This window comes from Equus caballus, chromosome 21 (genome assembly GCF_041296265.1).
Source record: "Equus caballus isolate H_3958 breed thoroughbred chromosome 21, TB-T2T, whole genome shotgun sequence".
Classification (NCBI taxonomy): Eukaryota; Metazoa; Chordata; class Mammalia; order Perissodactyla; family Equidae; genus Equus; species Equus caballus.
The window spans coordinates 11,186,097-11,211,561 of NC_091704.1; the positions used below are offsets into that span (position 1 = coordinate 11,186,097).

At 45.3% G+C, this 25,465-nt stretch overlaps 1 protein-coding gene and 1 long non-coding RNA gene across 50 annotated transcripts in view; one reads left to right on the plus strand and one right to left on the minus strand.

Moving 5' to 3' along the window:
- LOC138919734 (ral guanine nucleotide dissociation stimulator-like) overlaps positions 1 to 25,465 on the minus strand; it is a 175,753-nt gene that overhangs the window by 48,677 nt on the left and 101,611 nt on the right. For 11 of the 49 annotated variants that reach the window (XM_070245986.1, XM_070245971.1, XM_070245973.1 and 8 more), the window contains 2 exons: positions 21,055 to 21,260; positions 16,080 to 16,352 (listed from right to left, as the gene is read on the minus strand). The exons of 1 other annotated variant lie outside the window; for it this stretch is intronic. The gene's annotated coding sequence lies outside the window, so the exon portion shown is untranslated. Of the gene's footprint in view, positions 1 to 10,030; positions 10,166 to 15,229; positions 15,399 to 16,079; positions 16,353 to 17,223; positions 17,423 to 18,638; positions 18,837 to 21,054; positions 21,261 to 25,465 lie in introns of those variants that run through there. 37 more of the 49 variants (XM_070245982.1, XM_070245991.1, XM_070245997.1 and 34 more) reach the window with 9 other exon arrangements.
- On the plus strand, positions 5,097 to 9,816 carry LOC138919736 (uncharacterized). Its single transcript, XR_011430195.1, has 3 exons — positions 5,097 to 5,235; positions 9,114 to 9,159; positions 9,755 to 9,816. It is a non-coding gene; the product is annotated as an uncharacterized lncRNA (long non-coding RNA).

Sequence of the window (25,465 nt, forward strand, 5' to 3'; positions counted from 1 at the left end):
ACACACACACACACACACACACACTCTACACAAATGGGGTGAGTATCCCAGAGGGCACTGGAGGTAGTTTTCCCAGAAAGACTTGTGAATGCTAGGTGTTAAAACAAAAACCAAAAACAAAACCGGTGTCCACTACAGCCTCTCTCACTCCACACTTGTATCTTCTTGTCCAGAGTTATGCCATTGACCCCACAATGTCTGAAACTTGAGGTCAAAGAAAGAATGCAGATTCTGTGGAGGTCCTGGGAGGGGGATGGGGCCCAGGGCAGGAGACTTGAAGAGGTGAGGAGGCCATGGAGGGCTCTACCATCGATGTGGATAGACCAGCCAAAGACCAGCCTCTCAGTTTCTGCATCATCTCATCTTAGGGTCCTTTCCTTCCATTCCAGTGTAGTTACTGCCACACTCCAGAGCTTATCACCAGGAACACTTCAGCCATCCAGATTATTACAGTCGGACATTCCACCCCTTGGCCTCGTCTCTCATTCTTCTGATTCACATGCCCCTTGTTAACTTTCCAACTCCAGGCCATTCATTTTTCCACTTACTCCTTGTCTGTCCGTCAAGCTCTTGTTTACATTTCCTCCCTCTCCGGGGTAGACTTGATGGTCTGTCAGGTAACCAACATTTAAACAGCTCCGCTACTAATGGGCCCCATCCAATCCCTTTTAATCCTTCCTGTCTGGCAAAATCCCATCTCTCTGCCTTTCCCAGAAATGCCTTCCTATATCTAATTGATCACTATTGGATTAAATCTCACAATGGAGTCTACCGATGCCACAGTAAATTCAGCCCCAGCACTAGCTGGAAATTACTCACTCATTCCACAAAGAATTATCCCATGCTTACTAACATGAGAACAAAACAAATGGAGCTTAGGTCGCTGTTTCCTTACTCCATTCTCTCTCCAGGGACACTCAAATTTATTTCAAATCTCCTCCACTTTCCTCAAATTTAGGCTGTCTCCATTTGCTCAGTAGATGTGCTGGACCACTGATCACAGAGGAACTAGAAGTCAGGAGACAGGAACTTTCCGTCAATAAAGCTTCACAAAAACCTTTTCCCGTTCCTCCTTTCCTTCTTTCCAGTTATATGAAAAGACGTTTCCTTCCTAACCTCAGTGATTACACTTCCTGAAATGTCCTTATTGAGAGAGCTGAACCCTCGTCTTGACGGACTGAGCCCCCTTGCCAGGTCTCCTCTCGTCCCCTCCCTCTCTTTAGGAGGCACCCAGCTTCTTTCATTATTTTAAGCTTCTATTACAGAGATGTTTAAACACGCACAAGAGCCGTGGAACTTCCCATGCACCCCTGACCCCACTTTCACTGTCATCATCTTGCACGTGTGATACGGCCCGTCTCCTACACTACGGTTAAGGGGCAAAAGCCCATGGGAACATCCTGCCGTCCGTCTCTCAGGTGTATGCTTTGTGCCCATGTCACAGCTCTCATGTTTCTTTGACATTTACTACCTGTGGAGCTCACTGACCCAAGACAGATGGACAGAGCCATGGGGAGGAAACGCACTGAGCTTTAGATGCTCTGGCCATCAGTTCTGCTCAGCCCTGTAGTCAAGCCTGAAAAGTCACTGAGTTAACTCCTCCCTCCACCCCACGCAGAAAGGAATCTTCCTAAGCAAATGCAGTGCACGGTGTTGCAGTCCCTCAGTCACACAGTGACTGCAGCACGTAGAGAGCACAGAAGGAGAAAACTGTACATGTGATAAGGACTTCACATCACCATGCAAGTGTTTTCAAAGATTTAGAAGAAAGTTTTTTTCCTGTAATACATTTAAAACGAGCTGCTGTATGATGAGTTAAACACAGGAGATCAAACACTTTTTTATCTCCTCTCCTTCCCCAAAAGTAAAATATTACATGAAAAGATGCTCCACATCATTAGTCACCAGGGAAATGCAAATCAAAACCACTGTGAGATAGCACTTCACACACAGGATGGCTAGAATCAGAAAGTTAGATAATAGCAAGTGTTAGAAGGCCAAGAAACTGAAACCCTTCTATGCTGCTGGTGGGTATGAAAAGTGGTGCAGCTGTTTTGGAAAACCGTCTGGCAGTTCCTCAAAAGTTAAACACAGAATTACCATATTACCTAGAAATTCCACTTCTAGCTAGACACTCAAGAGAAATGAAAACATATGTCCACACAAGAACTTGTACACAAATGTCGATAGCAGTATTATTCATAACGGTCAAAAGACAGAAACAACCTAAACGTCCATCAACTGACGAATGGGTAAATAAACTACGGTATATCCACACAATGTAATATTTTTTGGCAATAAAAAGTACTGATACATGCTACAATATGCACAAACCCTGACAACATTACGCAGAAGTGAAAGAGGCCAGTCACAAATAACCTCATATGATTCCATTCATACGAAATGTCCAGAACAGGGAAATCTAGAGTGAGAGGAAGTAGACTAGTGGTTGCTTAGGGCTGGGGGGATGAGAGGACAGGGGCATGACAGCTAAAGGTTATGAAGTTTCTTTTTGAAGTCATGAAAATGCTTTAAAATTGACTGTGGTGATGGTTACCCATCTGTGAATATACCAAAAATCATGGAATTATACACTTTAAATGGGTAAGATGTATAGTATGTGAACTATATTTCAATAAAGCTGCTAAAACAAAGGATTTAAAAAGAATAAGGCCCTTGAGGATGACAAGAAGGGGAGAAGATATGACAAAAGATGTCAACACATTTTTTGAAGACGGAAATCCGGTGCAGGAGTGGTAACTGACTAGCAGAGCAGAGGAAGTGGCGGCAAACCAACTCACACCACAAAACCCCAGCAGACAGACAACCCAGTGGCACCAGATAAGGAAGAAATTAAGGGTTTCATGCTGTACACATGTTGAATATTTTGTTCTTTCCTTTGGTTTTTGTTTTATATTATGTATAATTTTTTTAAAAATAATTTTGGGGGGGGGAATGCTCTTTTCCAGTATTTTGTGAAACCCTGTTGGAATGTTAGCACACTTTAAATGTGCAAAGAGGATCCAGGGTTTCTTGCCTGGGACAGAACCTGCGACAACTGTTTTAAAGTCACCATTACACACTTCTTTGGTCTGGGTACGCTAGCGATGGCAGCTGCGGGAATCAAAGCCAGAAATCTCAAAGGTTAGGCAAAATTTGGGACAACAGCCAACGGTCCATTTTTAAAATGTATTTATTTAAAGATAAACTTGTGGAAAAGTTGCATGGATGGTAAACAACCATATACCCTTTATCCAGGTGTACCCATTAGTATTTTGACCCATTTTCGATATCTCTCCACTTTGTCTCTGTTTCCGCTCCCTCCCTCCCCTTTCTCTCTATATCAGCGCGCGCGCACGCACACACACACACACACACACACACACACACACACACACACATGAATGTCCATGAATGTGCCAGGTCCGTGCTCAGGATCCAAACCGGCGAAACGCTGGGCCACCAAAGTGGAGTGTGCAAACTTAACCACTCGACCATGGGGCCGGCCCCACCTGAAACTATTGTTGGTGGAGCTTATCTTGCTCAGACTTTAAAGGATGATTTTACAATCATGAGTCCTGGGGACCTTAGGGGCAGTCAGGACCAGACTTGCTATAAAAAAAACAATGCCAGAGAAGCAAAGATACATAGAGGGATTTGTCTGAACAGAGACCTCCTGCAGTCGAGGGAGGGTACATGAGAGGGGTGGGCTTGAAGTGTACCTTCCTTTTGGGTAGAGACGATGGTGAAGCTGTGGATGAGGGAGAAGACAGGGAAAGAAAGGAGCTGTCGTTACTGGTAAACCCTCTCACATGGAGGGAAAGGATTGGGTGTCTGCGGCCAAGATAGATTCATCAGACTCAGCGAGGGAATGCAGGCACGCAAAGGGAGGACATGACACAGGGCTTCATTCCAGCAGTTTAGCACTAAACAATGAAGCTGTAAAAGTTATAACCATTAAATGACTAGCTAGCATGGGGGGAGATGAAATAAATATATATACACCATCAACAAAAATGACATTATTGTTTAAAAAGGTACAGAGATGTCAATGGGAATTTTGGGGAAAAGATAGAAAGTAGATGGGGAAAAAATCATACAACCTTTCATGGAAGAAGTAACCATAGGTGTGATTCAAACAAAATCTAAAGGTACTGTCAAATATGATTACAACTGTGCTCACTAGAAGTTATGCTAAAGAGAAGCCTAGTCCCTAAATCAAGAGGAGTTTGACTCTGCAGGTCATGGTCCAGCACAATTGCTCTGTAAAATAATGGAAAAGTTTAAAATTTTGCTGGGAGGAGGGGATTTGGCAGAGAAAAAGAGGGAGCAGCAGGGTGAGACACCGTATGGGTGGAGGGGGCCAGATTTGAGAACCTTTAGAGGCTGACTAGCCTAAGAGGGATTCGGGGAAAAGAAGAACTACCAAACATTTTCAAGTTGTTTGCCCTGGGTCCACGGATGCGCCACGCCCTTGTGGCCTTCTTTCTCATGCTTTCTGTTGGTTGATACAGGCTACTCTGTTCTCTCATGCTGTTTGGTGATAGTGGATTCTTTTGAGGAAATAACGGGAGGTGGGGCTGCTGCTGAGTGTATTTCTGGTTTCATACAGGTAAAAACACATTATGTATGAGGGGAAGTTTTAGTTGAAGGCCGAGTAGATCTTGGGGATGTAAATCCCTGGGCACAGGACCGACTTTCAAAGATGACGTGGGGGTCCAAAAGGAGATCACCAAGCAATAAAAGGCTCTTAGGTAATAGCTGGGTAACAGAATAAATAGAAAATTTCACCAAGGTGAAATATATGCTATGGTGAATATGTGGAGTTGGAAGGTAAGTTGGAAGTATCTAAAGGGCCTCAGAGGGGTGGACTGATTTGCTGGCCTGGATGGTGGGGGAAGGGTTGTGGGTTCATCACTTCTGTGTTTTCCCCTCCCCGACCATCAAGAACCTCTGGTGTCTATGCTAAAGCTCTGTGATGTGGGCCTGGAACTCTAGTCTAGAATGTGCACTCTTAACGCCCAGCTGCCTGAGGTGGCAGTGCACTTCTGGTGATGCAGATCACCCTCTTTGTCTGAGGAATGTTAATGCACCACGGCTGAGCTCCAGCTTGAGTTCCTAGGTATTCCCATCCCTGCCTTCCTGTGTGGGGTGGGGCTCCTTCTTCTGTCACTCTGCTACCTAAAGAGGAGTCCATGTTTCCCAATATTTCGGAAAGAGAGAGACATCAATCAGGTAAGTAAATCAGGTCCCTCAGAAATATCAAATCTTTCTTTTCAAATAGATGTATTCAATGCTATCAATTTCCCCCTAAGTACTGCTTTTGCTATACCTTATAAATTTTAATAAGTTCTATTTTAATTTTCATTTAGTTTAAAATACTTTGAGACTTCTTCCTTGACCAATGTGTTTAGTAGCGTGTTGTTTAATCTCCAAACATTTTAGGATTTCCAGCTATCCTTCTGTAATTGATTCCTAGTTTAATTCCATTATGGTCTGAAAACGTACTTTGTACAATCTCTATTTATTTTTGTTAAAGTGTGTTTTGTGGCCAAGAACGTGGTCTATCTTGGTGAATGTTCCATGAGAGTTTGAGAAGAATGTGTATTATCGGATGAAGTACTCTACAAAATGTCAATTAGATCACGTTGACTGATGGTGCTGTTCAGGTCAACTGCATCTATACTGATTTTCTGCCTGCTGAATCTGTCCATTTCTGAGAGAGAGGGTGAAATCTCCAAACATAACAATGGATTCAACTATTTCTCTTTGCAGTTCTGCCAGTTTTTGCCTCATATTTTGAGACTATGTTGTTCGATGTATACATGTTGAGGACTGTGTGTCTTGTTGGAGCATGGTTATGTAAGACCCCTCTTTATCCCTGAGTTTTCCTTGTTCTGAAGTCTGCTTTGTCTGAAATTAATATAGTTACTCCTGTTTTCTTTTGGTTAGTGTCAGCATGGTACATTTTTCTCTGTCTTTATTTGTAATCTATCTGTATCTTTATTTTTAAAGTGGGCATTCTGTATACAACATTTAATTGGGTCTTGTTTTTATATCCACTGACAGTCTCTGTTTTTTAATTGGTGAATTTGCACCATTTATATTTAGTGATTTTTTAAAAATACGGTAGGACTCATATCTACAACGTCTATAACTGTTTACTATTCATTATATCTATTCTTTTTTCTTCTCTTTTTCTGCGTTTTCTGGTTTTAGACAAGCATTTTATATGATTCCATTTTCTCTCATCTCTTACTATATCAATTGTTCTTTAAAAAAAATTTCAGTGGTTGCTGTAGAGTTTGTAATATACGTTTATAACTAATGTAAGCCCTCTGTAACACTGTTTTCATTCCTTTCACCTATCCATATACTATAATCACCCAATACATTGTCACTATTATTATTAGCTCAATTGAGAATAAGAAAAATAAAAGTTTCATTTTACCTTAATTTATTCCTTCTCTTCCTCTTTTTAATGAAGATCCAAGTTATCATTTTCCTTCTCCCTGAGGAACTTTTAAAAAATATTTATTGCAGAGCAGGTCTGCTGCTGATGAATTCCCTCAGTTTTTGTTTGTCTGAGAAAGGTTTTATTTCTCCTTCACTTTTGAATGATCATCTCACTAGATAGAAAATTCTAGGTGGGTGGTGTTTTTTCTTCTTTCAACACTTTAAATATTTCACTCTACTCTCTTCTTGCTTGCATGGTTTATGATGAGAATCCCACAATTCTCATCCTTGTTCCTCTAGATGTAGGGTGTTTATTTTTCTCTGGATTCTTTCAAGATTTATCTTTTGGTTTCCTACAGTTTGAAGACGATATGTCCAAGAATAGACTTTTTTAGTATTTATCTTGTTGGGGTCTTTTCTGAGCTTCTACAATCTATGGTTAACCTGTCATTAATTTTGGAAAATCCTTGGCCATCATTACTTCAAATATTTTTCTACTCTGTTCTTTCTCTTTTCTTCTTCTGGTATGCCAATTACACATGCTACATATTTTGAAACTGTCTCTCAGTTCTTGGATATTCTGGGCTTTAAAACTTTTTTTCTTTTTCTCTGTGCATTTCAGTTTGCAAAGTTTCTATTGACATATATTCAAACTCACATATTCCTTCCTTGGCCGTATGCAATCTACAGATGAGCCAATCACAGGCCTTCTCTATTTCTTGTAGTGTTTTTGGTTTCTAACATTCCCTTTTGATTCTTTCTTAGAATTTCCCTCTGTCTGTTGGCATTCCTCATCTGTTCTTGTGTGCCGTCTATTTTTTCCATCAGAGCCCTTAACATACTAATCATGGTTATTTTGGATTCTATGTGTGATAATTTCAAAACCTGTGTCAATGTGAATGTGGATCTGATGCTTGCTTTGTCTGTTTAGACTGTTTTTTCTTGCCTTTTAGCATGCCTTGTAATTTTTGGTTGAAAGCCAGACATGCTGTATTAGGAAATAGGAACTGAAATAAATAAACCTTTAGTGTGAAGTTTTATGCTCATCTGGCTAGGTGTTGGGCTGTGTTTAATATTTACCGTAGCTGTGCATGTCAGAGGCTTCCATTTCCTCTAGTGTCCTTGTTTTTGTGTTTCTTGTGTCTTTAGGTTCCCCTAAATCTACTCCTTAAACAGAGCCTATGCCTTGCAACTCTTTCAGCTATGATCCCATCACTATACTGCAGCCCTGGGGACGTGGTGGAAAGGTGTTAAGGGAGGGGATATAATTAAATCTGTTAGTGGGCCTGTGTCCCTGGGTTGTGACGTTCACAAGTGTTTCTAAGCTTTTTTTTTCTTTTCTTTGAACTCTTTAGATGAGACGGGAAGGCTACAGGGGGCTGCAGTTGGGTAACTGCCCTTCACCCACGTGGGATAAGGCTTGGTAGTCTTTTCCCCTGCTAGGGAGGCTTCTATTATGGAGCACACTCAGGGGATATTTCAAAATCCTTTCAAAATGGTAACCTTTCTCCCCCACCCTCCCGTGCCAGAAACATCAGAGTTTCTTCATGGTTCTTCACTGTGAGAACTTAGTAGGGTTCCTGGAAGTAAAACTCATGAGTAGCTGGGGCCTCCCCTTAAACGGTCCTCCAGGAGTTTCTCACTTTCATGCTAGCCCACATGCATCCTCAGCAATTTGTCATTGTCTTTTACGTGTTTCTACCAGTTTATGGCTCTAGTGGCTTCTGTCCAGGTAAGCTGATCTTAACTGTGATTCTCTGCATTCACCCTCTCTGAAGATTCTGGGTAGTAGTTTGCCCTGCAACCTCAGTTCTCTGGTGACTTCAAGAAAAGCCATTGATTTTCAGTTTGCTCAGCTTTTGCTTCTCCTAAAGACCATAGTAAAGACTCCCAAGCTCTTTAAGTGTTGGAGCTGGAACCAAAAGTCACTCCTCAAAGAATAATTCTTTATTTTCCCGTTCCCTTTCTCACATTTTTAAATGAGTTTGGCTGGGCCAGAGAGACACCTAAAATGGGAAGTCTGAGGAGAGGACAGACCATTGCTCTCTTAGGGGAAGAGAACAGGCAGAACTAGGGCTTCAGGGAGGACTAAGGATTCCATTTAAAGCTCACAGACTATCTGGGTGTGCTGGTAGGTTCCCAAATAAAATCCCAAACAGTGATTCTGTAGTCCTTGATTCAGTTATTTAGCGTTTCAGATCTGTGTAGGAGAACACCGTTCCCAGCACTTGATCATGAGTCATCTTGCCATGTCAGGCGCCACTTGCCAAGCCTTCCTTCATGTTGGGCAGATCAGGAGAACAGAGCTGAGTCTCTGAGCAGATGCTGGAGCAAGAGCTCTGTCCCAGGATACAGGGGCCTATCTGAGGAAGCACAGATGTGACTGTGGGCCTCAGAGTCTATGCCCTCCTTGAGCAGAGGACTTCTGACTGAGAAGATCAAGTGTAGACTCTAGCCAAAAATCCTCCTTCGAGTTTTTCAAAGAAGGAAAAATTGAAAGTATCTTATCACCTTTAGAAATTCAGAAAGGGAAAAACACAAAGTGCTAGTAATAAAAATAGAGAGTGACAGTAATCTTGGATGAATATCTGAGTTTCCTAGAGAGAGGAGCAAGCCAACTAAGTCCTCAATCCTCATTCTTTTCTTTTTGTTCTCAGCGTCAGGGCAGAGCCAAGAGGAGAAGAAAAGGTGGAACACCAAGTGGTAAGGTTCCACCTATCCCACCTGAGCTCTCCAAGGGTGACCCATCCTGTCCTCTCCATGAGGTCCCAGGTCCATGGTCTCTGAGGATGTCAGTCGCTAGATACAGTCCCTCTCAGAAAACAGAGCCCTCAGAGGAGAGGCTCATGGGAAAGCAGTCAGAACCTGAAACATTTCTCAGATTCCTGCTCTGCCCACATCTGGGCATGAAGCAGTGATGGACCTGGGCAATGGGCGTTGCCCAATAAGTGACCATATGAGATGTAAAGAGTCAGAACTTCTGTCTCCTGACCTTGTGAAAGTACTTTGACTTCCTGGATGATCAGATTCTTCCTTGAAGTAACCAGTGACCTATGTTCCTCACATGGTGTTTTTGAGCCTCACATGGGATGACATACATATATGAATGAAAGCTCTTTGTGAATGATAAAGCAACATACATACGTGAGCTTTATTATTATCATTAACCGTGCGATCTTGAATCCTAATTCTTGGAGCTCTCCAAGTCCAATCTACCAAGGGTACCATAAAGGACATTCTACTCTGCCTCCTAAAAGATCTCTTTGCTTCTGTCTTCATCACTTTCCTGTTTTCCCAGGTGGTAGAGCTTACCAGAGCGAAGCAGAGGAGGCAAGGAAGGTGCTTTCTCTGCTGCAAAGGTGACTAAACACAATCCTTCTTTCCTGTATTCCGCTTCTTAGCAGGGTCTAAGAATTTCTAGGGCCTCAGTGAAACGTGAGATTGATAAGGGAGGGAAAATCCTCAGATTTTGAAATCCAGATTGTGAAAGTCTTGGGGAGAAGGAAACAACATAGATTGTGAGCTCAAGGAAGTGGGGGGATGTGAAAGGACAGTATGCAATGGGTGCCCCTACCTCTGTCAGACCTGCCAGGGCCCCATATATTTGTTCTGGTCCTGGCTGCAGCTATGTACATCCTGTCTCCTTCAGTCCCCGGGGCCAGCATCGCGATACCATCTGCTTTCGTCAACTGCTATGTCCAGACCGTTCCTGTGAGGTGTGTAATAGCACAACCGTGGAGGTCAATCGGTTGCTGTTCCTGGAGGGCCTGGAAGATGATACTGCCTCTGTGTCCTCTCTGGCTTCCACAGCTCCTGGGACTGAGTCATCCTTCACTCTGTCCTCTGCCTTCTCAGAAGTCCCTCCAGGAGACCTAACACCATCCCCTCCACCTGACCCTTCCCCGCCGCCCTGCTCCGCTCTCTCACCTAACCCAACGACACCCTTAGCTGACTTTCTTTCACCCTCACCACCGGGTCACTCTATGCCACCAGAGCCTTTTCCTCCCTTGGAGTCCAAATTCCCAGCAGACCATTCCCCACCCCAACCCCTTGCCCTTCCCCCTCTCCCACCACATGACACCCAGGCAACGGGTCCTATTCTCCAACCAGAGGCCACTCTGTCTCTGAATACGATCTTCTCTCTTGACCGCACCCTTTCCCAAGATATTAACGCCTTACCAAATCTGTCCCAGATAATGAATCCCAATGATTCACTAGCTTGTCATCATGCACCACCAAGCCTGTCTGTCTCACTACCGAAAGACCACCCTTTAACTGTGACTCAATCTAAATTGGTTTCCATCTTATTGCAGTCTGCTCCAGAGAACTCATCTCCAGATAGCCCTGGTGGGTTGTCCACTTATGTCCCAACAGTCAGAGGCATTGACCATTCAAGTCTGTCAATTTCAGAATTCTCTTGTTGTCAGGCTCCTGCCAAGAACATGTTCCTCCCCACATTATCACACTGTGATTTTCAACGAGAGCAAGTTTCCCTCCGTCTATGAGAGACCTGTCTCTGGGGAGACTCTGCTACCAATCACATGGAGGCCAGCAGCCATTCTTTCCTTGGCCTTAACGGCCAGGCATTCTTGGCAAGACAAATAAAAAAGAGAATGGATTTCCAGATTTTAGAGAAGAAAGAAAAGGAGGAAGGACTATTTTCAAAACAAATGTGCTCAGAAAACCAACGGATGTCTTCAGGGAATTCATTGCAGCCACTTGACGTACAAGACACCACAGCCCCCAAAACTGGCTGGGACATCACAGGCAAACCAGAGCAGCTGAGCATTTGTCAACAGCTACTGTATGTCAAGACTTTGGGAGAAAACTTGCAGAAATATACCCAGCTCTTTTGGGCTGTTCCCTCTCTGCACAGTGAGTCCCCGGTGGCCACTCTCCTGGTTTCTAGTAGTAGTGCCCCACTAGGGTCTCATTTTGTCTTATTCAATGGAATCTGTAATGCTTCTGCAGTCAAGATGAGGAATCAAGAATCTCCACCACTTCCCCATTCTCACCCTCCTCCCCTCCCGGATGTACATCCACAACCCTTCTCTCAAATCAACCCCCAATCCCAGCACCCACACTTCACTCAGGTCCAGCCCCATGCCCACCTTCAATCCCCACTCTCAATCCTACCATCTTCTTCTCCATCCCAGATTAGGGACCATGGAGTGTCTTTCCATAGATCCCAGATTGAGTCAGACTCTCATATCTCAACTGAAAATCAACACCTGAAATGGCACATGTTGCAGAAGCAACAAGAAAGTCTATGGGGTTTAGTCCCTGCATTCCAAAAATCTCAAGAAGCCACTTGTCCTCAAGCTCTCACCCCTCCTTTGGTCAGCCAGTCCTCCCATGCCTATGTACCAGTCTCTGTCCTTCCTGGCCATTTTCATATCACCCGTGAACCCCAGGATAAAATGGAGCTCCACATTCCAAGGAGGCTATTCTCACACTGCTGCCTCCATGCCAGTAGGAATCTAGAGTCTCTGTGTAAATGCACAGAAACATCTCAGCAAAAAGGCAGACATGCTCACTCACAGCTCCGTCAGCTTCAGGGCCAGAGTAGCAAGGATCTAGCAGAGACTGAATTGAGTTTCCCAGGAAGCTTCCATGAGACGATCTCAACAAAGTTTCAACTAAGGCAGGACATGAAGAGGAATCTTGGATATATCCTAGAGAAGACCCCAGAAGATAGTCCTCCAAGGGTCTCAGAATGCTACCTACTAAAGAGTCTGAGGGCTGCCTCAGAGACAAAAAGTAGCTGTGTGTGTCACTCAAGGAATTACTCAGGGAATCAACTCTTAAATGTCTCAAGGAAGGACACAGACCAGAATGAAGTGAAAACCATTCTTAGATTACATCTAAGCCAGAAGTTTTGGCAGATCACTGCGGGGACGATCCCCCTCGGGGTGTGTCATTTTTGGCTGGCTGAGGGCAACCCATCCCCTCCTTCTGGGAGTTCCCAGAAGAATATGGAAAACAGAAATTTGAAAAACATAACAGTAGGTGGGGTCCACCCCCAGATGACCACTCCAGAGCTTTCTTTTCTGGATCCCAACACCCGACAGGTGCTAGAAGCCCATATTATAAGGTTTCGCGTGAGTCAGAGGTGGGGCCTACCCCTCAAAGTTCTTGAATCCATAAAATCCTATAAGTCGAGAGAAGCCAAAACATGGCCTCTTCCCCAATTTGACTTTCTCTCAGCCACCTATATTTCTGGGGTGGATTCCAAAGCTGAGGTTTCCAAGCCCCTTGAGGGAAGCTCTAAAAGTTTTCAGGGAAATAAGGTGAAAACAACGAATTCAGTCCCCATCCTGGATCTTCCACTCCCTGCTACCTCACCTGTGGGCAACGAAGGACAGGGGGCCGTAAAACCATCCCACTCTGATATCGACCAGGAGCTTGCCAAGGACATCCAGGCAATCGAGCATGGCAGACAGACTTCAGAGATCCTCACACACAGCTTTATAGACAAAGTGAGTCAGAGTAAGACTGCACTAGACAATAACAGATGCAGCCGAGAGGTGCCCACAAGGCAAGCTGGGGCTGGACATGTGCCAAGGGATGAGAATGTGAGTTCCAGTGATAGAGAGGACATGATTCAGGGCCAAAAGATGGTGGAGAAGAATTGAAAACATTTTTCCACGTTCACCATGAACTTCGGGGAGATATTCAAGGCTGAGGAGCTGTGCGTTCTTACATCACAATCTTGTGACATCTTGACAACCAACAAGTTGGGAAGCTCCCAAATGGTAAATATCAATGTGAGCAAAGTAGAAACTACCCTGACCAGTGAATGTCCCTCACCAAAAATACCAGTTCCCCAAGATTCCAAGCCATCAGACATTAAAAAACAGCTCCTTACCGAGTTGAAGTTTCAATTGAAGAGCAAGGAACATAGCCAGCCTAAAGGCTCTCCCGCTGACATATCCCTTACTTCAGATAGCTTGCCTTCTGACTCCTCACTGACTCAGTCCCAGAGCGTCTCCAGTGGGGACATGGGAGCTTCCCAGGTGCTGCAAGTCCACTTGGAGGACAATGGGCATTGGTGGGAACCCTGGGCCTCTAAGCATGTCTCATGGAAATGCCAGGATAGGAATTTCCCACCAGCTGCAAAGACAGTGAGACCTCTGGACTCCAGAGCAGGAGAATGTGGAAGCGAGGATTCAGGAGTTGGGACGTCTAAAGCCAGAAAGAAGAGCCACTCTATTGAGGACAGAGAATTAGAGGGTGCTTCCCTGTATCTGTCACAGAATGAACAGTTTCCTCCCAAAAGTTACTTCAGAAAAAAAATGAGGCAGTTTTTTCAGTGGATTAATTCCAAGAAAAAAATCACAGGGCAGGAAAGTCCCCAGCAAAAAGCCAAGTTCACGTCAACCTTTGCACCGCTCCGAGACCCAGCTCAAAGTGCAGCTCTCGTGAGCTGTGGGCCTCCTGAAGCTCATGAGCTCATGGCAGCCATCGGGAAGATCCTAGAGGAGAAACTGGCATGGAGATACGAACCTGAGGCTGCAGAGTTAAGTCAGCAGAAGGGGGAACTGCAGGCCCAGGTAGAGCCTGACGAGGGACATCCCTCCAACTACGGGGCTCTCTCTGACCCACAGCCAGGGGAATGGGCAAGGACCACATCCTGCAGCCAAGATGCTGTCCCTCCTGACAAGAGTTTTCGTAAAAGGGTTAGACAGAAAAGAGACAGGATCAGACAGCCCTGGAAAGTTGTGGCCTTCAAGGACCAGCATTTATGCCAGAGTCAACCCCCTTCCCCACCCTACAGGGAGTCTGTGCCCCATCCAAGACCCACCTGCATGCATGATGTATCCCACGTCCCTGCGGCCACCCTCACCTCTAATGAAAGCACTGTGTTCAGAGATCTGACTCTTCTATTCAAACAGGAAATGCTTCTCCAACACTTCCAGGGAGGAAAAATGTCCCCAAAGAAATCATTCAGTCCTTGTCGAGAAAGCATTGCCGTTTTCACGAGAACACATCCTCTGATGAGAACCATGGTTAGCACAACCAAGGATACTGATCGTCCTCAATAAATGTTTCTGCCAAGAGAGAGTAGTGTTCTCTGTGTGGTGCTTTGGGGGAGTGGGTTTGGGGTTCCCAGCGCTTATGCTCAGGGAAAGGAAGGAGGGAAGTCAGCTCTGACTGATTTCCTCATTTGGTTTCTGCAAGATGACCAGTCCCTTGTAGGGGGCCTGACAGTGGCTTTCTCAGTTTTATCTTGGGTCCTGTATTTGACCTTACTCAGATGTCCTGTACTTAAAACACTTTACTTTTTCATAAAAAGTACAAAAAGTTTACTCTAAAAACTTCCGGGCGTTTTCAAAATGAGAAAAACCCTTCAAGTCCAGAACTTGGCTCAACTTGTCTTTCCATCTGCTCCCTCACTATCCTGAACTATACACAGCTGCAGGGTGGGATGCGTTCCTCTGGAAGGATACAGCCAGAATTTCCCCTTGTTGCCTCAGAAAGTTTTGGAATTGGAAGTGTGGGGGTGTTTAGGCCCTGAGGTGAGTGGCAGGGGGAAATGTTGCTCTTGGATCTCTTGGTGAGGAATGAATGTCACCTGCTCCTAAGAGCCTTTCTCTCCCTCAGGAGGTCTGGGTGGTGGGCCGCGTCCCCACGCCTCAGCTGACCCTAACGAAAATGGGGGGCAGTTCACCCTTCCCCTTCCTCTACCCTTCCTGGAGCAGACGGGAGGAGAGACCTTGCAGCTCTGAAAAGGACCAGAGATATGAATCTTTTCCTGAAAACGGTAACTTACCTTCATTTAGAAAAAGTTGCTGATTCCTGAGTATCTCACAGGTGAGCAGTCAGTGCAGATGTGCGTATGGGTGGGTTTTGCGATTGTGGACACTGGAGTGGCCAGGGCAGGGTCCAGGAACTGGGTGGGTCCCGCCGAAGAATCTGTTATATGTGGGGTGGTAATCTGTCTGGAAGGCACATTCTGAGCTCAACAATGAGGTCTCCCTGCATGTGAGGACACCTCAAGGAACGGGAAGAGCCGCTCCCGAGGTAAACTTCCTCAGGAGGCCCAGCTTGGTAGAATTATTGCAAGACCAAGAGATCACCTGGCTATCATTTGTAGGAATGGTCGTCGGGCAGCCACCCAGAATTTGGGGCAACAGGAGACAACAAGTAGGGAAAAAGGAATGGTGGAGTGAGTGGAAAAGGAAAGAAAAAATGAGGAGGGGAAGAATGAACTTATCATCACTCCTCATGGTCCCTGAGGGTCACTTTGAGCTCAAAATGTCCCTTCCAGACAGATTAACACCCCACATCCTGGCCATCCACTCCACCCAGCACTACCTTACCTAGGCCTCACCTCCTGGAGACTAATCAGGGCTGGGGGGAGCACAATGATACCACTGCAGCTAAGAGAACTTGGGATAGTCTTCGAGATTGAAGACAGTGTCTCCAGGAATGTTGTCAAGGAGGTTGTCCTCTCATTTGGTGCCTGCCTTCCCAGCCATGCTACATCTTACACCAAGGTTACAGTAATTTAGGGGTGTGTTAGTTACTATATAACAAATACCCCAAAAGTTAGTGGCTAAAAAAACCAAGTATTTATTAATTCATAGTTTCTGTTGGTGAGGGATCTAGGCAAGGCCTACCTGGGTTCTCTGCTCCAAGGTCTCTCACAAGGCTGCAATTAAGGTGGCAGCTGGGGCTGGGGTCTCATCTGAAGGCTTGACTGGGGAAATACACACTTCTTTGCTCACTTCTATAGCTGCTGGCTGGATGCAGTTCCTCAAGGCCTGTTGGACTGAGAGCCTCAATTCCTGGATGGCTGTTGGCTGGAGTTGGCCGGAGGCAACCTTCAGTTCCTTGTCATGTAGGCCTCTCCACCATGGCAGCTTGCTTCATCAAAGCCAGGAGAGAGTCTGCTAGCAAGACAGAAGTCACAATCTTGTAAACTAACGAGGGAAATGATATCCCATCACCATTCCCTTATTCTATTAGTCAGAAGCAAATCACGAGGTCCAGCTTACACTCAAGGGGAGCAGTTTATACAAGGGTGTGACTAGCAAAAGAAGGGATCTTTGGAACCTTCTTAGAACTCTTCCTAACACAAGGGTTTCTTCTTGGACATCCCACTGAGTTCACTGAAGCAAAAGTGACCAAAGGGACCAAGTGGATCCTTGTGCTCATCCATATCCAAGTCATCAAAGTTAAAGCTGTTGAATGGCTGAGCGGAGTAACGTCTGGTAAGAAAAACATCAAAGAGATTGAAGCATCCAAAGAAGGAGGGAAAGGTGGCATGGAGGTAAAGGCGGTGTGGGGTCATCATGAACGGTAAAGTGAAAGGAGCCCTTAGAACCACCTGCATCACCACTGCCAGTATTCAGACTTAGAGGGGAGGAAAAATTAGGTGCAAGAAGGCTCATCCTCGCTCTGCCACCGTATCTCCACTCTGCTCTAGCTCCCCGACTACAGGCCTAAAGAAGCAACCTTCAGTTCCCATAGAGATAGCCAGGCTTATAGAGGAAGCAAACCCTACAGCTTGCAAGGTTTAACTTCTGCTCTTATTGGTATATTTAATATAGCACATCCATCATTTCAAATTTGCTTCTCACAGCTTGAACATCAGAGAATGGATCACACAATCGATGGCAAAGCCAGTACTAGGGAATTCAGCATGTAGCTCCCATTCTGGGATGTTTTCCATGAACCCATTGCCAAAGAGCTTCTAACCAAGGGAGAGGTGGTGGCTCAAAAGGGCTGACTTACTGGCTGGGGTCACAAGACAAGTCATACCTGGTGCCCAGATATTTGCTTCCATTCAGAGAAACACTGGATGAGGCAACGAGACAGAATTTGCACACTCAGCACATCTAGGCGGTGAACTGTCCAAATGAGGTGACACTACCACCCAGGAGTGATCCCACACTCTTGTTCTGCTTCTAGTACTGTTTTCCTTTTTCCCAGATTCCAGTTCCAATGGGAAAGCAGGACTCTTACCAAAAGAAGGAAAACGTATTAGCTGAACAGTGACTGGAGAGATGAGGAGGAATTTCTCTAGAAACAGATTTCATGGGCTTGCTGCTTATACCCAGAGATCAGTGCTGTGCAGCTTGGGGGGCGTGGGTGGGGGTCTCATTTACATGATATTCTGTGGCGCCTGAAGAATTTTCAGTGACATAGAATGTGATGGGAATGGGTTACCTGAATTTTTATACCCTCAAGCCCACACTCCAAACCTAATGTCAGGGCGAATAAAATGCATGAATTGACTGGTACCTTGATGTGGCTTGGGTATGGGAACCCCAGATCTCAGCTTCAGGCACTGTGAATTTCTCTGGTACCAGGTGCTGCCTAAGGCAATCAGCTTTCTTGAGGCAGCCTTCACATGGATTAACACTCAGAACTGTGCCCGAATCTGCAGCCACAACGAAGGGGCCCAGGCTATGAGAAGGGGCTCTTCTCTCTCTCTCTTTTTTTTTTTAAAGATTGGCACCTGAGCTAACAACTGTTGCCAATCTTCTTCTTCTTTTTTCTCCCCAAATCCCCTCAGTACGTAGTTGTATATTTCAGTTGTGGGTCCCTCTAGTTGTGGCATGTGGGATGCCGCCTCAATGTGGCCTGACGAGCGGTGCCACGGCCACACCCAGGATACGAACCAGTGAAACCCTGGGCCGCCAATGCGGAGCGTGCGAACTTAACCACTTGGCCATGGGGCTAGACCCGGGGCTCCTCTTGAGGCCTTTCCTCTGGAACTTCCATTGGCCCTGGATCAGAGCCTAATTTAGGTTATTTTCCTGGGGTCACAAGGACACGTTTGGTCTTCCTTAGGGAGGCCAAGTGGAAGCTCAGAGATTTGTGGAGGCTGCCTCCCTATCTCTCCCAGGAGACTCGGGGTCTGTTCCTTCCTTCTGTGGGGGCCAGGAGGTAGAGAAGGAACTGAGTATTATGCAAGTTTAGCAATGCTTCACTGTGGGAGGGGGTTGGGCTGACAAGAGTAGGTAATTTTCCTTTGCAGGGATTCTTGCCCAGCTTGAGGCAACCTTCATTTGAAGCAGGATAATGCTGTTTCTACCCTCCACCTGAGGGGACTCCAGAAGGAATAAAAGTTACCTTTCCTCATTTGTCTTACAGGAAGTTCTGGGCTTCTGGGTTCAGGAGTTATTAATGGCTTTCATGTTTCCCGAACCCAAACAGAAGTTGTGAAATACCTGTTGTACAGTCCTGTCCAGACCCTCATGTGGGAGGAGACTTTAGCTGGCTGCTCCAAGGAGAGAGGAGATAGGGGTTGACACAAGTGCTGGGGTGAGAGAAGGAGAGTTGCCTAAAGGTAGCAGTGGCTCCAAGACCCTGAGAATCAGGATGTAGAGACGAGTCCCTTAGGTGGACGGGTTCTGTGTGGAAGTCCTCTAGGAGACAGCACAATGTTTTAAGGGATGAAGTGATGATGCTGAGATGACTAATCATCAAGCCCCATCATCTTGAGAGCTGTCGCAAGACACGGCATTGCTCACACTTAGCACAGAGGCTGTGCAGCCACTGGCCTTTCAATGGGCCTGAAGGGCTTGGGCAATGAAAATCCCAGGGGCAACCAAGGTGGACTCAAGATCACAGGCTCTTACCTACATATTTGATGGTGAATACTTAACTAAATAGGCAAAAAGTTCCCATTAATGACTACTTTTGTATATCTTCCTACCCTTTAAAATGGGGTCTTTGAGCCAGATTTAATTTAATTTAGAAAAATTAAGTACTGCTTATTGTACTTCAATGTTGTGAAACAAATTTATGCTTTTTATGTATATTATCCCATTTAAACTTTACAATGCTTTGAAGTAGGTTTCTTTACCCTCTTTTATAGAAGGGCACGACCTGAAGGACAGAGAAGGTAATATATATTCAGAGTGCTAGCACAGAAGAGGGAGCCAGGGATGGAGAGCCCCCTTACGCTGTGAGGGATTCTTTGGATGTAAATGATGGCAAGTGCAATTCAACTGACTTTAAAAACAGGATCTGTTGACTCAGGCACCTGAAAAAGTTCTGGGAGTCAGGCTGCCCTCACGCAGGAGGATTCATATTGGGGCTCAGCTGATGTCATCAAGTTTCAGTTTCTATCCATTTCTCTGCTCTAGACTCTGGACTGGCTACCTTGTAAGTCTGTCTGGCAAATTCGTAGCTACATCTTCCAAACTAAAAGCGCAGCTAAAAATGGGTTGTTTCTCCCACTAGTCCCTTCAAAAGTCCCACTGTGCCTTATTGTCTCCTGTTGGGTCACATGCCCATCCCTGACCAATCACTGTTGCCAAAAGCATGGACCAATCTTTTTGGCCAAGCCTGACTTCAATGCCCTCCTTTAAAGTAAGAGCGTTAGTGATAAACAACTCCACTTGACATGGACTGAAACTGACAACGGGGTTAGATCCCCAGAGGGCAAAAGAAGGACTATTTTTAGAAGGTGAGTGAATTCTGAGTGTCAAAATAAAAACAAAAACAAAATGGATGTCTACTTCAGCCCTCTCTCTCACCACCCCATTTCTGCCTTCTTGTCCAGAGTCATGCCATGGACTGAAGGTTAGAGTTAGAGGAAATGCCAATTCTGTGGAGGACAGGAAAGGAACTCAAAGTGGAAGGAATCAATCAGAGGCCCCAACATCCATGCAGATAGACCATCCAATGATCTCATCTCTCACTGTCTGCTCCTTCTCATCTTAGAGTCCTTTACCTTCATTCCAGTTCAGTTATGGCCATATCCTAGAACTTATCACCAGCAACACTTGTGTGTTCTGAAAAAATACCGTCTGACATTCCTCCCTTTATCCTCTCAGCTTATGCCCTCAGCATGCTAATGCCTCAACCTATTCAGGAAATACAAGCCACTCTATACTTGCCCCTGCTCACCTGACAACCTTTGTCTTCATTTCCTCCCTCTCCAAGGAAAACTTCATGGGGCATGACTTAATCCTAAACCTAAATATACTGCTCTGCTCTAAACAGCCTACCCCCTTCTTTCATTCATCCTGTCTAGCAAAATCCAACTCTGCCTGTTTTAGAACTGCCTTCAAATAAGGGCCTGCTTCCTCTTGGATAAAATCACACAAGTGTGTTTGTGCCCCATAAACTTCTGTTCTACATTTGTTGCTCAGCTCCACCACTGCCTCAGAATCCAGTCATTCCTCCTGTGTTACCATGTGCCAGACGCTCTTCCAAGCACCTGGGACACCCAGTGGAGGCAACAAACAGAGGCCCTGTCTCGGGGGAGCTTCTGTGATTGTTTTCTCAGTCAACTCGCTTGCCTAAGTTCTCAAAACAATTCCACTTTCCTACATCTTGTCCACACTCCTCGCTCATTGATCATATGTGCTGGACCACCAGAGGGAAACAGAGAAGTCATCAGATGGGAACTTTTCTTCATAAACACTTCAACACAAAACAAAACCAAAACCAAAACGAGATCCTCCATCTCTTCTTTCCTCCTTCCTTCCCACCATACTGAAAGGTTTCCCTCAATGCTTTCCTTAATCCTCCCAACCTGGGATCTGCCCACCCTTTCCAAGTCACAACACTTTCACATGTGTGGACTATCTGCCTTAATTATCTACTTTTCCAGAGGACCAAGACTACATTTACCTCATCACAGCTGGAAACACCAAGCAGAGCTCAGAATCCTCTGGAGGAATACATTGGCAATGGGAGGGATCTGTGGGGAGGTCCTGCCCAGCATGCTCTGGGGCGGGGCCACGTCCGGGGGCAGGGCCTGAGAGACTCCGAGAGCCTGTTTGGCTTCTTGAGGGCGACGGCACTAGCAACACGGCCAGACATCTCACCTCAGGCTTCTGGAAGATATGAGTTGAGATTTAATTCAAAGACAGGTTCTGAGGAAGGTTTCTGGATGCCTGAGTGACCTTCCCCACTGCCCAGCCTGAAGGATCCTTTCCTCCATCTGCCATTTCCATTACGGTGGGCAGGCCCTCACAGCCCCTGGGCCCCCAAACTCTCACTCCAGGCCCAGCCTGAGAAGGCGCTCAGAGGCCTGGGGGCGGGCTGTGCCTGCCCAACACCACCCCCTTTGACGATGGCACTCTTAGGAACTCCACCAAGGTGAGAATAGTAATAAATAGAGTAACAATATTGACAACTGTTAAGGCTTCACCTTACACTGGCTGCCTGGCCTTGCACAAGTAGCCTGAGTCTCAGATCTCATCTATTATGTGCAGATACTGATGTGTACTCATAGGGTTGGTCCTCGGAACTGGAATGAATGAGTAAAGAGTTTTGAACAGTGTTTACCTAACACTAGAAGTTTAATATGTGCTACCCCATTATTATCACTCATTTAAAATGCTAGGCCTCCTCTTTATTATTTTAGAAGTATCAATTTACCACTCATTCATTCTTCCTTCCTTCAGAATGAATTTATTTAGTACCTAACATGTGCCAGACACTATGCCAGGGTCTAGAATACAATGGTAAGCAAAAAGGTAGAGTCTCTGCCTTCATGGATCTTACAGTCTAGAGGGGAGATCAGGCAGAAATTAATCATACGAGATTGTGTAAATGTCCCATGTTACATTCTATGAAGGGTTCATGAGCTGGTTGTCGGGGCCAAGGGAGTTTAAAACATGGGGATTTGGCCTAACCAAGGAGAAGAGGGTCTTCCTCACCCACCCCTCAGGAGCTGATAAGGCTTAAGAGGTAAAAGGTGAGTAGGAGACAACTTGGCAAAGCAGGGAGGGAGAAGTGTTCCAGGCAGAGGAATCTGGGTGATGAGAGCAGGGAGAGTGAGGAGGGAGGAACGTGATGCAGCAAGAAGAGGGAAAAGCGTGGGAGGCACCGATTAAGCAGAGTTCTCTGGGCCAAACGAACTAGTTAAGTCTTTGGAGCAATGGGGAGCCAGGGGAAATTTTTAAGTTAGGATTTCTTTATATGTGTAGGGTATTCAGATTTTAGTTGTATTATTTGAGTTTCCAAAAGATTACTGTGAATTAATACTGTGAATTAATGAATTACAGTGATTTAATGTGAAGAATGCTTTGGATGGGGTAAACAGGATGTGAGAGACCAGTGAGAAGGCCACTGCGGTAATCTACGAGAGAAATGATGTCAGCATGGACCACAATGGTGGTGACCAAAGTGGAGTAACGTGGACAGATGTGAGTGGCATGACTTCATTAATTCTAATAAGATGGAACATTTTTCCTTTTGTTTCGCTCCAGTGCCCAAGAGGTACAGGTTGGTGCAAGATGTGGGGTCTTTTATAGAGTTGGACAAGTCAGCAGACACGAAACATTTGAAAAGGCTGCTTGAACTGCTGACTAGCCAAAATCAAAGAGGAAGTTGACCTTCAACCCTTTGTTTTATTCCAGCTGCAGAAGTCATTTTCATTTACTCCCTGACTCAAGTAAACACCACTCCCTGTCACCTTATCCCTTTGAGGGTTGGTTCACTTCTACATTTTCACTGGGACATGATTCTCACCGACAGTAGAAAGTTCGGCACCCAGACCTGCAGCTGTGAAGACACTTGCTTCTCTCTCGAACTATTAGTACTTCTGGGAAACACGTCCCAGTGCCAAACTGTCCTGGTCCTGAAATGACCCCGTTATTTGGGGAGGTAGTAAAGGAAATTACATGTGTTAAACTCTGAGCGGCACTCTCTTTGGACATCGAAAGGTGTAAATGATAAAATACTTACTAGACTTAAAGACCAGGGAGTAAACGGGGGGCTGGATGCTGCCCAGACTCTGTGTGTCAGCAAAACATATCTGAGCTCAGCGAAGTAACCCAGGACCAAGTGTTTTCCTCAGTGGAATAATTAGACAACAGAGGTGGGCAATTTAGAAAAGATAACTTCTTCTGTCCCTGCTACAGAATTTCTATTACAAACAAAACCCAATCCTTAGCAAGATTTAAGAGCATGGGACAAAGACTGCTAGATGTTGAACTGCTGGGAGTGGAGCCCACGTTTTATTTATCTTTGTATCCAAGCACATCCACAGTGCTTGCCACGAGGCAGATACTCAGTGAATGTTGGGTGGATCAAGGATTCCTCTGTCTTTTCATGGGGTATTTATATGGTATGGGAATTCAGTCATTTTTTGCCCCACTAGGTAGAGATGGATGCTTTCTGTTCTCCATGTTTACTTTGCACACCATTTAGCTACAGGGATGTTCTAAAATGAAATAATAAGGAAACCAGCTTTAATACGATTTTATATATACAGACAGATACACTTTCTGACCACGTGCAGATATGAATGCTCTCCCTGGAAGATGCTTTTGTAACCTAAATTGCACTAGAATGAGGTTAGAGATGGGGAAGAAAGGGAAAGTAAGGCAAAACTCACAGCTTAATTTCTAGACAGGATTGCTGCTTTAAAAATGAATTTCAGGTGCTTCTTGGCATACTTGGCCCAAGCACTGGAGATTTAACAGTGATTTGTGATTTGGTGTGACCCAGAACATGGCCCAATGGTCCTCTATCCTTTGAAGCAGTCAGTCTGTTCTCTTGATTGCTGTTCTGGACTTTCTCACCGTCACTCCCCATCAGGGCCCCCTTCCTTCTGCTCTGTCCTAGTGGAACAGTCCCTTGACCTTCATTCTCCCACTACTCTAGTCTCGACTTCTCCTCGTTGCTAGATTACTCTATTATTGCTTCTCAAATTGTGGTTCCCAGACCAGCAGCATTAGCATTGCCTGGGAACTTATTAGAAATGCAGATTCTCGGGCCTCACTCTGGACCTACTCAAGAAGAAACTTTGATGTGGGGCCCAGCAATTTTAACAAGCAAGGTAATCTCCAAGGTGAGAACCACTGCTGTACGTAAAGCTCAGTTCTGAGCATATCACCCCTTTGCCCAATACCCTTTATTGCTTTCCTGCCGACAACCACATGAGTGTGTGTGTGTGTGTGTGTGTGTGTGTGTGTGTGTCTCTGTGCGCACCCTTCTATCCAAGGCCTTCTGCAATCAAGCACCAGCTCAGGTGTCCCCACGCAGGGAGGTGTGTTCCACAGTCATCCTAATGGGTCACCTGCTCTTCCCTCTGCTCTCCTGCCGCCTCTCTCTGTTAATGTTGGGTCCTCTGCTATAAATACCCACCTCCTCCCTCTCCTTGGAGAAACCTTACTCATTCTTTAAGGCTCACTTAAAAATTAATATTTATCTAAGGAATCCATACCTGTGCCTTTAAAACCAAATAGTACTGAAGGCTTTATAAAGAACCACGGCAGGCCCTCCCCCACCTCACAACCCCAATCCTTCCTATCCCCCCAGTTCCATTCCCCATGGAAACCACTTGAGCCGTTTCTATCATAGTTGTTCTGGTGTTTACCTCTATTTATATAACTAATACGCAAATACTTGTATTTAAAAGTAATTTTAAAATATTAGACACTAACTTCTTGCCGTGGTAGATAAAATTTGAGTAGGTAAAATTGCAGGTGGATGAAATTTGGTCGACACCCCATTCCCCTCTTCACTCTTCTCAATCTGTCCTCACTTAAATCTTTATTCATGCAAAGTTCATCTTGGCATGGAAGGTGACCCCTTTCCTGGAACGTGTTCAGAGACTGCTCCTCCCCTGCTCCCACAGAGCTGTGTATCTCTCTTAGTGCACTGTCCCCCTTGCCCTTCCACGTTTGTATGTATGTGTCTCCCATTCCCACCAGCTTGTAAGAGCCAGGAAAGTCTAATCCGTCTTTTACTTTCTCTGAATCCTCCCAGGGCAAAGCACAGGGCCTGGGATATAGTACACACTGAGCAAACGTGGCCAATTTAACCGTAAAGTAAAATATCTGCCTGACCTTTGAAGCTTGCTGGTGTGACAGCAGTACTTGGAATGAGTCTTCCCATTCCAATGTGGTTTTCCAACATTATTGTGGGGAATAGTAAACTGGAGTCAGGAGACTTGAGCCACACCACCTTCTTGGTGACTTCTTTTAAGACCTTGGGGAAGGCACTTAATGGTTTTGCTTCCGTTTTTTCATCTATAAAGTGGCAACAATAATATCTATGGACAGAGTTGTAGGGAGGACCAAATACA